Raw genomic sequence first — 10181 nt, forward strand, 5'->3', positions numbered from 1 at the left:
TACCCTTCTTATCAAATCCCGATGATGTGCCCATTCATGTATTAGATGTTGCACCCACACATCATGAAAATTGACTTTATGATTGCATTAGGGATTTGAAACTTTGTCACTTCAACGATGCACTAAAATCCTCTCCTAACTTTGAACCTTCTCCTTCTATAATGAGCATTGCAATAAGTGGAGGCACTGTGTGTGGATAGGTAAGAGTTCAATTTGGATTTCATTATGCTAAGGATATTAGGGTTTGGGAGAAACCCTGAATTATCAAAATAAATCTTCCCTTCTTATTTTGACCTAATTCATATGATTCAAAGGACACATTCTCATGGGCATTGTATGGCATCATGGTAAATATGATTACATGTCATATTCCCCTAAATTCATGATCGGTTCCCCATCCATCACATATGTTTACCTCTACTCATCTTGGTTCCTATGGATGGATTAGGGTTTGTATATTCATTATTTTAATGGTGTATGTTCAAGCCCCATGCTCTCTATGATATAATTGGTGTACATACTCATCACCACTAGTCATGCCTCATCTCCTTACCTGTTCTTTGGCCTGAATTCCTAAGTTTGGATACTCATGTAATCACATGAAATTCTAAAAGTATAATGTTAAGCATTTTCATGCTAGGGGATCACATGACATGTTGAGTAGTGATAATGATTATTTATTCCCTAAAACTTAACCTTTAAATGCATGATCTTACTAAGCTTTGTTGCAATTGAAAGAGCCTAGTAATTGTGGGAATTATTTTAAAGTCCCATTCGAATTTGTAAACTTCGTCTAGTCAAAATACTTTTGGTTTTCTATTTATGTTTATGAATTCTTTGATATGAGAGTTATATGAGTGGAAAGGGTCCCACTTACAAATGTAGTAAGTTTCCTAGTGTATCATATAGTGGAATGAGTTTTGTATTGCTTTTGCAGGTTAGCGATGGAGAATATACCAGCGAGGACCATTACGGAGTCATTGATGGGCCATGAATAAAGATTAAATTACTTGGGGATGACCGATGCACTTTCATAGATTTACAAATTCTTGGGATGTGATTTAAATGACCTTGAATGCTATTGTATGATAGGTCCTAGGGTTAAAATGAAAATTATGCATACCCCTGAGCTGGAAATTGTTTACCAAGCACCCTTCAAGGAGATGTTCTCTGAGGCCAACGCCCATACTACATTGATACGTACATATGGAAGGGAACCAGTCAAATAATGTGATAGGAGGGATCTTCTAAAAACCACAGAGTGATTGAGATGGTAAAAGGGTTCAAGAGTCGCGCTCAAATCGACATTGCCTACTCTGTGGTCCACAGATGACACATCAGAGTGCGCACACGTTAATTTTACACTCGTACCAGCGTTGAAAGGAGACATAATGCGTTTAGTAGAATCAATGATCAAAGCACGTTGAAGAAGGTCATTACAGAAATCCTTTTTTACAATCGATTACAACTTTGGGGCGCGTACCAATCACTGGGCATGAAATTGGATAGTTTCCTGTATTATAATTATTAGAAATAACAATTTTGCATTTCCAAAATTTGTTGTTGTAGTTTCTTTCTGAAAAAGGCATGATTAAGGCTACCAGGGAAAGAATTTCATGAATCATGGGCGTAGAAGGTCGCAGCATGGAGTCACACTCGACGGAGTCAAGTCGCCAAGTTACAGATCAAGACCCAGAAAACTTGGAGAATCAGTGCGACTTGCCCTGGCATGCGACTTTGCGATCCCCGCTGCATTTGAGGAGTGTTGTCATCCCAGTCGCAAAATCACATTTTTGAGCCTCAGGAAATTCACCGAGAAGTGTGACTAGCTATGTTATGCGACCATGCGACGCCTAGTAAGTCACACTTTCACGGAAGTTGCAGAATCACACTCCAGAAGCAGCCAGAGTGAGCGACCTATCTACAACGTGAATGTGCGACCTGTGGTAAGTCGCACTTCCACCAGGGTCACGCAATCACATTTTTATGCCTCAAGGAAGCTGCCAGAAAATGCGACTTTGTTGTAGCATGACTATGCGACCTTCGTAAGTCGCAAACTAATTGATTTCTGGAGAAAATTTGTGCATTATTATCTCGGTCTCCAAGCAAATAAGCGCTGGTGTTTTTCATTATATGGAAGTGATCGCCAAACAACAGGGGTTTTCCCTCGGGATGTGTGGTATTGTGAAATATGTGGTACAAAACCTGGAAGAGGCTTTGAAACTACAATGGAGGTTTTACCCAGTATTTACAAAATAAAATAAAAAACCTGATAGCATAACCATGGAAGAACTCTTGTACATAGATATGCCTCGTGAATATACTAATCCTTCAGGCCATGTTGTGTAGAGTATGAAAAAACATTGCAGGAAAGTGTATTTGAGCAATTTTGTGTTGTACGTGATGGTCAACTTCGATTTTTTTTTCCTCATACCTTAACATTTGCAAGAAGTCACGAGGATCTCGTTCCCCGAAGGTTGATTCTACAGGTATCTCAATCGGGTGCGATTACACAAAAGCATCAAACTTCAGTACAGAATTGTAAAACAAATATTTCTACCCAGGATTTACAATGAAACTGTAACAGGTTTGTTGTGAATGCTTGTCAGTTAGAAAAAGATATGTTCGATGCTTTCAGATATCAGGGGTAGTGAACAACATGAAGGATCTGATTGATTTTAGCAGAGAAATAAAACCTAAATATCCGGACAAAGGGCAGGGTATGGGCAGGTCAGACACCAAAATAAAATATCTTGTGGGACGCTTTGTTGAAAAATCCCACAATTTAAATGTCGAAGTCAGAACTTTACAAGTTAAAAGGCCGAAGACTCTAGAATGAACAAATTATATTTTATAAGTCCTAATATAATTTGTTCATTCTAGAGTATTCCTTTAACTGAGCATTTACCTAAATCTGTATACTACGGCTTGATGGAAAACTCACAGTTTAACTCATTTGGACAGCCGTGTGGTTGGGTGTCATGGCAGCTCCCTCGGGACCACATTACATTCTTTCAGGGATTCAATTAATGTGGCAACCTCCGTTTGGAAGGTCAAGCTGTGTTTAATCTTGACATTCTAACATCATGTGTTAAAATAATCAGGTACTGTTTAAATCATTTGGACAGCCGTGTGGTTGGGTGTCATATCAGCTCCCCTCGGGACCACATTACTACATTCTTTCACGGTTTCAAGTAATGTGGCAACCTCAGTTTGGAAGGGTCAAGCTGAATGCCGTTTTGACATTCTAACATAATGCTTTAAACCGTACAGTGGGTAGTCATAACATCATAAAATTGGATTCTATGTTGCTTTACGGGTTCCATGAATGAGTTATGTTTGACGATGAAATCAAGTTGGGGTGTATCAACCATAAGGTGGTGTAGCCACTTAACTCATTTTGGACAGCCGTGTGGTTGGGTGTCATGGCAACTCCCTCGGGACCACATTACATCTTTCAGGGTTTCAACCTCACTGCTGCATTAGAGGCTGTCCATCATTTGGTTAGGGAGCAAGGCAGCTTACTGTATCTGAAGGGTTACCACTATATACGGTAGTGGGCCTACAGGGCTACCAGGCGTTACCTCCCAGCCTCCTAGTGTTGGTAGTGGTTGTCCCTTTGCCGATCATCTATTTATCCATCCTGCCTATCTATCTGGCCTACCATCCTGTGCCACATCTGACTTGTTGGACCCACATGTAGACTTCAGAACTCACAAATCCATCCCAATAATTTCATTATTTGATTTGGCTAAGGCACAAAGCCCTGTTTGGCTAACCCTGGTAACCTAGTCCACTGTATTCACGATGATCTAGGTAGAGAGCCCCATCATTAATGATAGCCCCACATGAGTCTCAGTGCCTTAGTGATTCCAGGACAAGGCATAGGGGTGTTGAAGCCCTTTTTAAAGGTGTGACGTACTATTATTTGCACCCAATGGCTTACGGCTCAGTGTTGCTTCAAGCTCAATATTGCCTGCACGGAGTGAGCCGCATACGAGTATGGTCAATTTCATTCCTGAGATGGCGTCAAACCCAGGAACACCATGCCTTGTAGGAATCATCATTCTGGTATATTGGGTGTTACTGGTATGCCGGACATAGCGGGACTCGAACCCTGCGACCCTATAAAGGCTCTAACCACTGAGCTATATGTCCCTAAAAAGGCTCTGCTATATGTCCCTAAAAAGGCTCTGCTATAGCCAAATTACATCGTTTTTGGCACTCTTAATTTTGATGTAGATGGATTATCAAATCCGATGTCAAATGACTTGTTTTCAGGGGTTAGATACCTTGTTGGTTGCTTACTGGATACTTTTAAGGATGGGTTATACTTTTATCTAAAGGATGGGTTAGACTTTTATCTAAAGGATGGGTTAGGGGTTATACTTTTATCTAAAGGATGGGTTATACTTTTATCTAAAGGATGGGTTATACTTTTATCTAAAGGATGGGTTAGGGGTTATACTTTTATCTAAAGGATGGGTTAGACTTTTATCTAAAGGATGGGTTATACTTTTATCTAAAGGATGGGTTAGGGTTAGACTTTTATCTAGGCCCATTGAAATCCTAAGCAATTTTCCTCGTCAAATTCCAAGGTCTGTTGGGCTTCAAAATTAGGTGCCTCAGCCACAAGAATGGATTGGTTCACAAAACTTGAGTGGTGAACAAAGTGCATCTCAACCTACTTCTATGAAGCTTGTTGTAAATGATAAAATTAATAATCTAAATAATTCAGTCAGTTCAACCTCCCATACAAGCTCTACAAGCACCATAGTAGGGCTTCTTCACCATAACTCTATGAACTCCAGGCAGAGTACTCTCTTAAGTGGTGTCACAACTTCATTTGGAAGCGTCATTCAAGTTCCTTCTATTGGTTCCTCAAACTCTATCTTGCAGTCACAACCCCACTCTGCACCATCTTTTGCAAATTCAAAAAATTATGTTCAACAAATTATACAAGAGATGATGATATCATCTCAACTCAATGGAGGAATACCTTTCCATCCAAGTTGGGGGAATAATACTAGAGGCAATTTAGGTGTTAATAGGGGCATAGGGATTGATATGAAGAATTTAAATGGATTGGATCCAACTGGTAATTGGTCTACAAATATTAAAGGTTCAAATGGCTTGGCTAGAAATTGTTTTACTAACAATGTAAAAGTTGACTTCAACAACATAGGGGCAATTGCCTCAATGCCTAGCTCAGTGAATGATATCAGATCCAATAATATAGGCATGACCAATAATTATGTGTCATTAAATGGGAAAGCCAATATACCTTCTATACCTCAAAATCTTACAATGTAAGATCCCAATTTCATTCTTCAACAGGAATTGGGAGGAAATAGATTGTTGAATGGTCTTGGTACTTCAAGCAACTACAGTAACAATCAATTTGATTGGAAGTCCACTTAATCAAGGTTGTTAAGTTTCAATGGAAGATTTCTTTGTAAAAAAAAATTTTGTGGGGGAACCCATTAGCATTATGTAGGAATACATAGTGTTTATCACATGTACTATGTAGTATCTTCACCAGCTTCAATAAATATCCCATAGTGGGATTCACCATTCCATGATGCTTTTCGATTCCTCCATAGAAGATAACAAAGCTTCAGATACTTCACCTTAAACGCCAATGGACAATATTGATTCAAGCAAAAGGATATGGACAGTTCCTTCAGGAATTGCTGACAACATTTTAGAGCCCAGAGACACCTTGCAGAAATCAATTTCATTAAGAACATTGTGGCATAGAAAGGGACTTAACAGGGGTCCAAATTGGTGTTTCACTCTCAATCAATGGTTTAATATTTCTGATATTATTCTTTGACTACCAATATGTATATGGATAATGCATTTTGTTTGCTTGCATATAACAAGGAAAAGAAAGAATGTCGATCTAGATGAAGGGAGCGAGCGTTTAGGAGCCTAAATGGATCCAATGTTGAGGCTAGGATTAGATAGTTGATTTGTGCTTGAGAGATAGAGGCTATTAGCTCTTGGCAACTAGTAGAGTGAGTTGTAGTGAGGCTAGGGTGTTTCATTGGGCAAAGATATGAGCATCCCAGGTTCCATTGTTGGGTTTTGACCAATTTCAAGATATGTACTTGAATTTGTAGTAGCATTAATAAAATGTTATTCATGTTTAGCATTGATTCCCATGCTTACTTATGGTGGTTTCATTGGTTGTCTAATATTTTCATTGTATTTGTATGTGCGCTTTCATATACGCAATATGTTATGGACTAATTCATAGTTATTGCTTGTATGTTTTTCTTTCGAATTTGTGCTTACTTATTTCTCACCATGTCGGTGATCTATTGTGAACTGATTTGCAATTAACCTCTGGCATGTTCTTGTTCATGTATGCTTGCTTGTGTTTTGGCTCACTGATCCCTCTCATAACACACTCCTTATTGTTGTTGAGACTTGATTTTACCTCTTTCTATAGTTTATTAATCTTGGGCTGATTTTTTTTCATTGCCTGGGAATTTAATCCTTGTCCCCACTTTGACACATTCTCATATGATAGCCAAGAGAAGAAACATTCATGGTGGAAATCGGGCCCAAATATCGGATGGGGGTCCTATTCCAAATAGTGCGAGGTCTAATTGGCACTTCACAACGGGGAGACCCCCTAGCTATTGGTGGTACATTCCATCCCATCAACAGATTTGGCACTAGAAGGAGAGCCAGATGACAAGATGAGACCTTGGAGCCTGCAGTTTAGTCTCATATATGTAAATGGCTCCATCCTAAATCTCTATCCTGGGTTGTTTTTCTAGAAATATTAACCTTTCGATCCTCAAGGAAATAATCTATCACTTGTCACAATGGAAGTTTGATGGAGAGAGTTGAAATTTTTTTTTGGGACATATACTTCAAGTTCTACATTTTTATTACTCTAACAGAATACATTACAATGATGCTATTGGAACATTGTTTACCCTCACACTGGAAGGTCACGTCAAGCAATGGTGCTACACGTTGCCAACAGCTTCCATCCATTCGTTTGAGCAACTCATCAGTAAGCTCCAACAAGCCTTTGACAGGTATGATTTTCAAGATGTTTTTAAAAGGATAAATAAGCTTAGAATGAAACTTGAAGAATCCCTAAAAGATTTTTCTACTAGGTTTGTTCATCTTTGTTGTGAATTCCCGAAGAGAGATGTTGATTGGATGTATTTGAGTGATAAATTTTGATGTCTGGTTTATGTATCTCGAAAACACCTTCAATCTGAAAAAAAAAAAAAAAATAATAATAATAAATAAATAAATAAATAATAATAATAATAATAATAATAAATAAATAAAAATAAAAAATAAAAATAAAAATAAAAATAAAAATAAAAATAAAAATAAAAATAAAAAAAATAAATAAAAAATAAAATAAAAATAAAAATAAATAAATAAATAAATAAAATAAAAAATAAAAAAAAAAAAAATAAATATATATATATATATATATATATATATATATATATATATATATATATATATATAAATAATAATAATAATAATAATAATAAATAAATAAATAATCCCAATTCTTATGATCATCATGTTAATTTGCAAGTTACAAATTGTCCAAATCTTATCCCTAATCTTGTCTTGCCTATCTCTATGAGTTGGGAAAATCCTCAAGCCTCCAAGGAGGAAATTACTGCTTGGGAAGTTTTTCATCCTCCTTCTGATTCGTTATCTAATGAAGTTGTGGTCATAAATAGTTTAGATGATGAAGAATACTTGCATGGAAATGAACCAACATCTATCTCTTTTGAATCTCTCATACACTGTGTTGAATCTGAACCTCAAGATCAAGTCGATGTAACACCTCTCCCTATTGATGACATCAAGCTCCAACCTATTATATATGTGTCTGAATCTATTCCTGAACTTCATTCACCTGTTGGCAATGACTTGGATCTTATCTTAGATAGAGTTTAATATCCCATCAAATCCATGGAGCATGACATGCACACAGATTCAATGCCCCCTTTGTTTGACACTAATGTGCAAGATGTGAGTCCTGGTAAAATTGGTCCCCCTTCATATGAACCTTTTCATCCATTATACCGTGATTTATTTGCTACTACACCAACGGTTGCTTAAAATCATTCAAAACTTTATCCTGCTGGTGTTGGTTGCAGTCATGTACAGGAGGGTGATTTTCCACAATCATGTTATGAGAATGTTGAATCTCTTGTTCTTGATCTCTTCCATCCACGATATTTAATGGGTGAAGAAGAAGATCTTACATCTCAGCCCATTCAAGATGGTTATCTCATTCATTTGTCTTCACTTTTAATCCAAGAAGAACCTTATGTGTTAGTTACCCAACCTGGTCAAATTGTTGGCTTCACCGATTTTCATTGTACGGAAAACATATTCGCTCACACCTTTGGTGATGGTCATTTGTATCCATCTATTGATCCTATGAAGCCACCAGAATTTGATGATGCACCTTTCAAAGGTTTGGGGACTCATTAGGAAGTTGAGGCACTTCAGCTTCCGTTGATGGTTATGTCAGGTTCTCACGATCCTAATGAGACCCCTGAACCAAGTCAAATTAGGTTTTTTGAAATTAGGGTTTTTGTGCTCCACTCTTCTCTCAGCATCATCTTGTTGAATGCAAGCTCATCTTGGAAAGCCTCTAATTCGAGTGATTTTTCTCTGAGCACATATTTCCATCCTTTATCAGCTGATATGCATCAACCTCTATACCCTAATTTGTTTGTTGAAGGGAGTACACTAGCCATTGTCTCAAATATTTTTTACTATTTCCTAGCCAGTACGAATTGTGAACAGGTACAAGCAGGTGATGTCTTACAATCCACTATATGTGGGGGTACCAATCGCCTAACCTCTCTCTTTCCTGAGACTCTTCCAGTTGATTCACTTCCTTGGGAATCTAAATAATTTGATCTTTTGAACTACCAATCTATCAGTGTTCGGACCTCTGATCAAATCAACAATATATTCATTGATAGTTGTCCTGTCACAGTTAATGATGACCATATGCATTCACTTGTTAATCTCATGAAACCACCGATATTTGATGGCTTTCCATTTGAAAGTTCATAGAGTTTTCAGGACATTGAGGAACTTCAGCTCCCGTTGATGGTTATGTCAGGTACTCACATCCTCGACGAAATCCATGGACAACTTCAAACTAGGGTTTCCGAAATTAGGGTTTATGTGCTTGAATCCTCTAGTATCTCAGTTACACCTGGTGAAAAAACCTCTTTTCAAATTTATCAAGATCATCCTCAACATCATGATGGGATTATTGGCTGGCTTAAAGGATCTTATCTGGAAAATGTCTTTGCAAGCAGGCAACATCTTGCCTCACTTTCGCCAAATTTAAGGTTAAGCATGAATGGATGCATGTCATGGATGGATGATAATAGATTTCAAGTATATCATTTTGTTTACCAGGATTGCATTGCAGTTTGGATTGAATGGTATTTTCTGGCACGTTTTCTAGTAAGTAGACATAACCTTCTTGCTATTGTGCATGTTTCATTGGTGAGAATTTTGGTTTTTTCTCAGCTCTCCCTGTTAGGTCTAATCGTTGATGTATTTGTCTTTGAAGGTCGGGAACTGTTACAATGGTTTCACTGAAAGTTTGATTTCACATGGCCTGACCTCTTCTCTGGTTAAATTAGAGTTTTAGGGTTTATACTGATTAGGTTTTAGGTTTTTCTTATTAATTTGTTGATTGAGGTTTGCTTCTTAGCATTTTCTTTATGGTTTAGATATGCCTTGTCGTGTTTTATTTATCATAGGTGATCAGTTGCTGCATGACATTAGGAATTTAAGGTTTCACTCATATTCTTGCACTACTCATTATTGCATGGCATTCATGAAATCTCTACATATGCATTGCATTGGTATTTTAATTGCAATTGGATGATTTATTCCTTGCATTTACCTAGAATTTCCTTTCACTATAGTCATGCTGACTGCATTACGTCATGAATTTGTCTTCTTTCATAGCATACACTAGTCATTAACCTAGCCTTGCATTTTTCTCTATGTTGCATGCCACTTGATGAGCCTTCACGAAACTGGAAGCCATCGAAACTTTGGTGTTATGATTAGCTTTCTTACACCTATTTTCGCATGCTTAAACCTTACAAGGACTGATTTCTCCTCTTCGCCCATGATGAAAC

The 10181-nt window shown here is 37.5% G+C and overlaps 2 pseudogenes; both read left to right on the top strand.

The window, feature by feature from the left end:
* Nucleotides 1-1844: 1844 nt before the first annotated feature.
* Nucleotides 1845-3251, top strand: LOC149233058 (transcriptional corepressor SEUSS-like; annotated as a pseudogene).
* A 751-nt stretch (nt 3252-4002) lies between these two features.
* LOC149233059 (uncharacterized) lies at nt 4003-5421 on the top strand (annotated as a pseudogene).
* The last annotated feature ends 4760 nt before the right edge of the window (nt 5422-10181 follow it).

This window comes from Pinus tabuliformis, chromosome J (genome assembly GCF_031772625.1).
Source record: "Pinus tabuliformis cultivar Carrire ecotype Pingquan chromosome J, CPIR1, whole genome shotgun sequence".
Lineage (NCBI taxonomy): Eukaryota > Viridiplantae > Streptophyta > Pinopsida > Pinales > Pinaceae > Pinus > Pinus tabuliformis.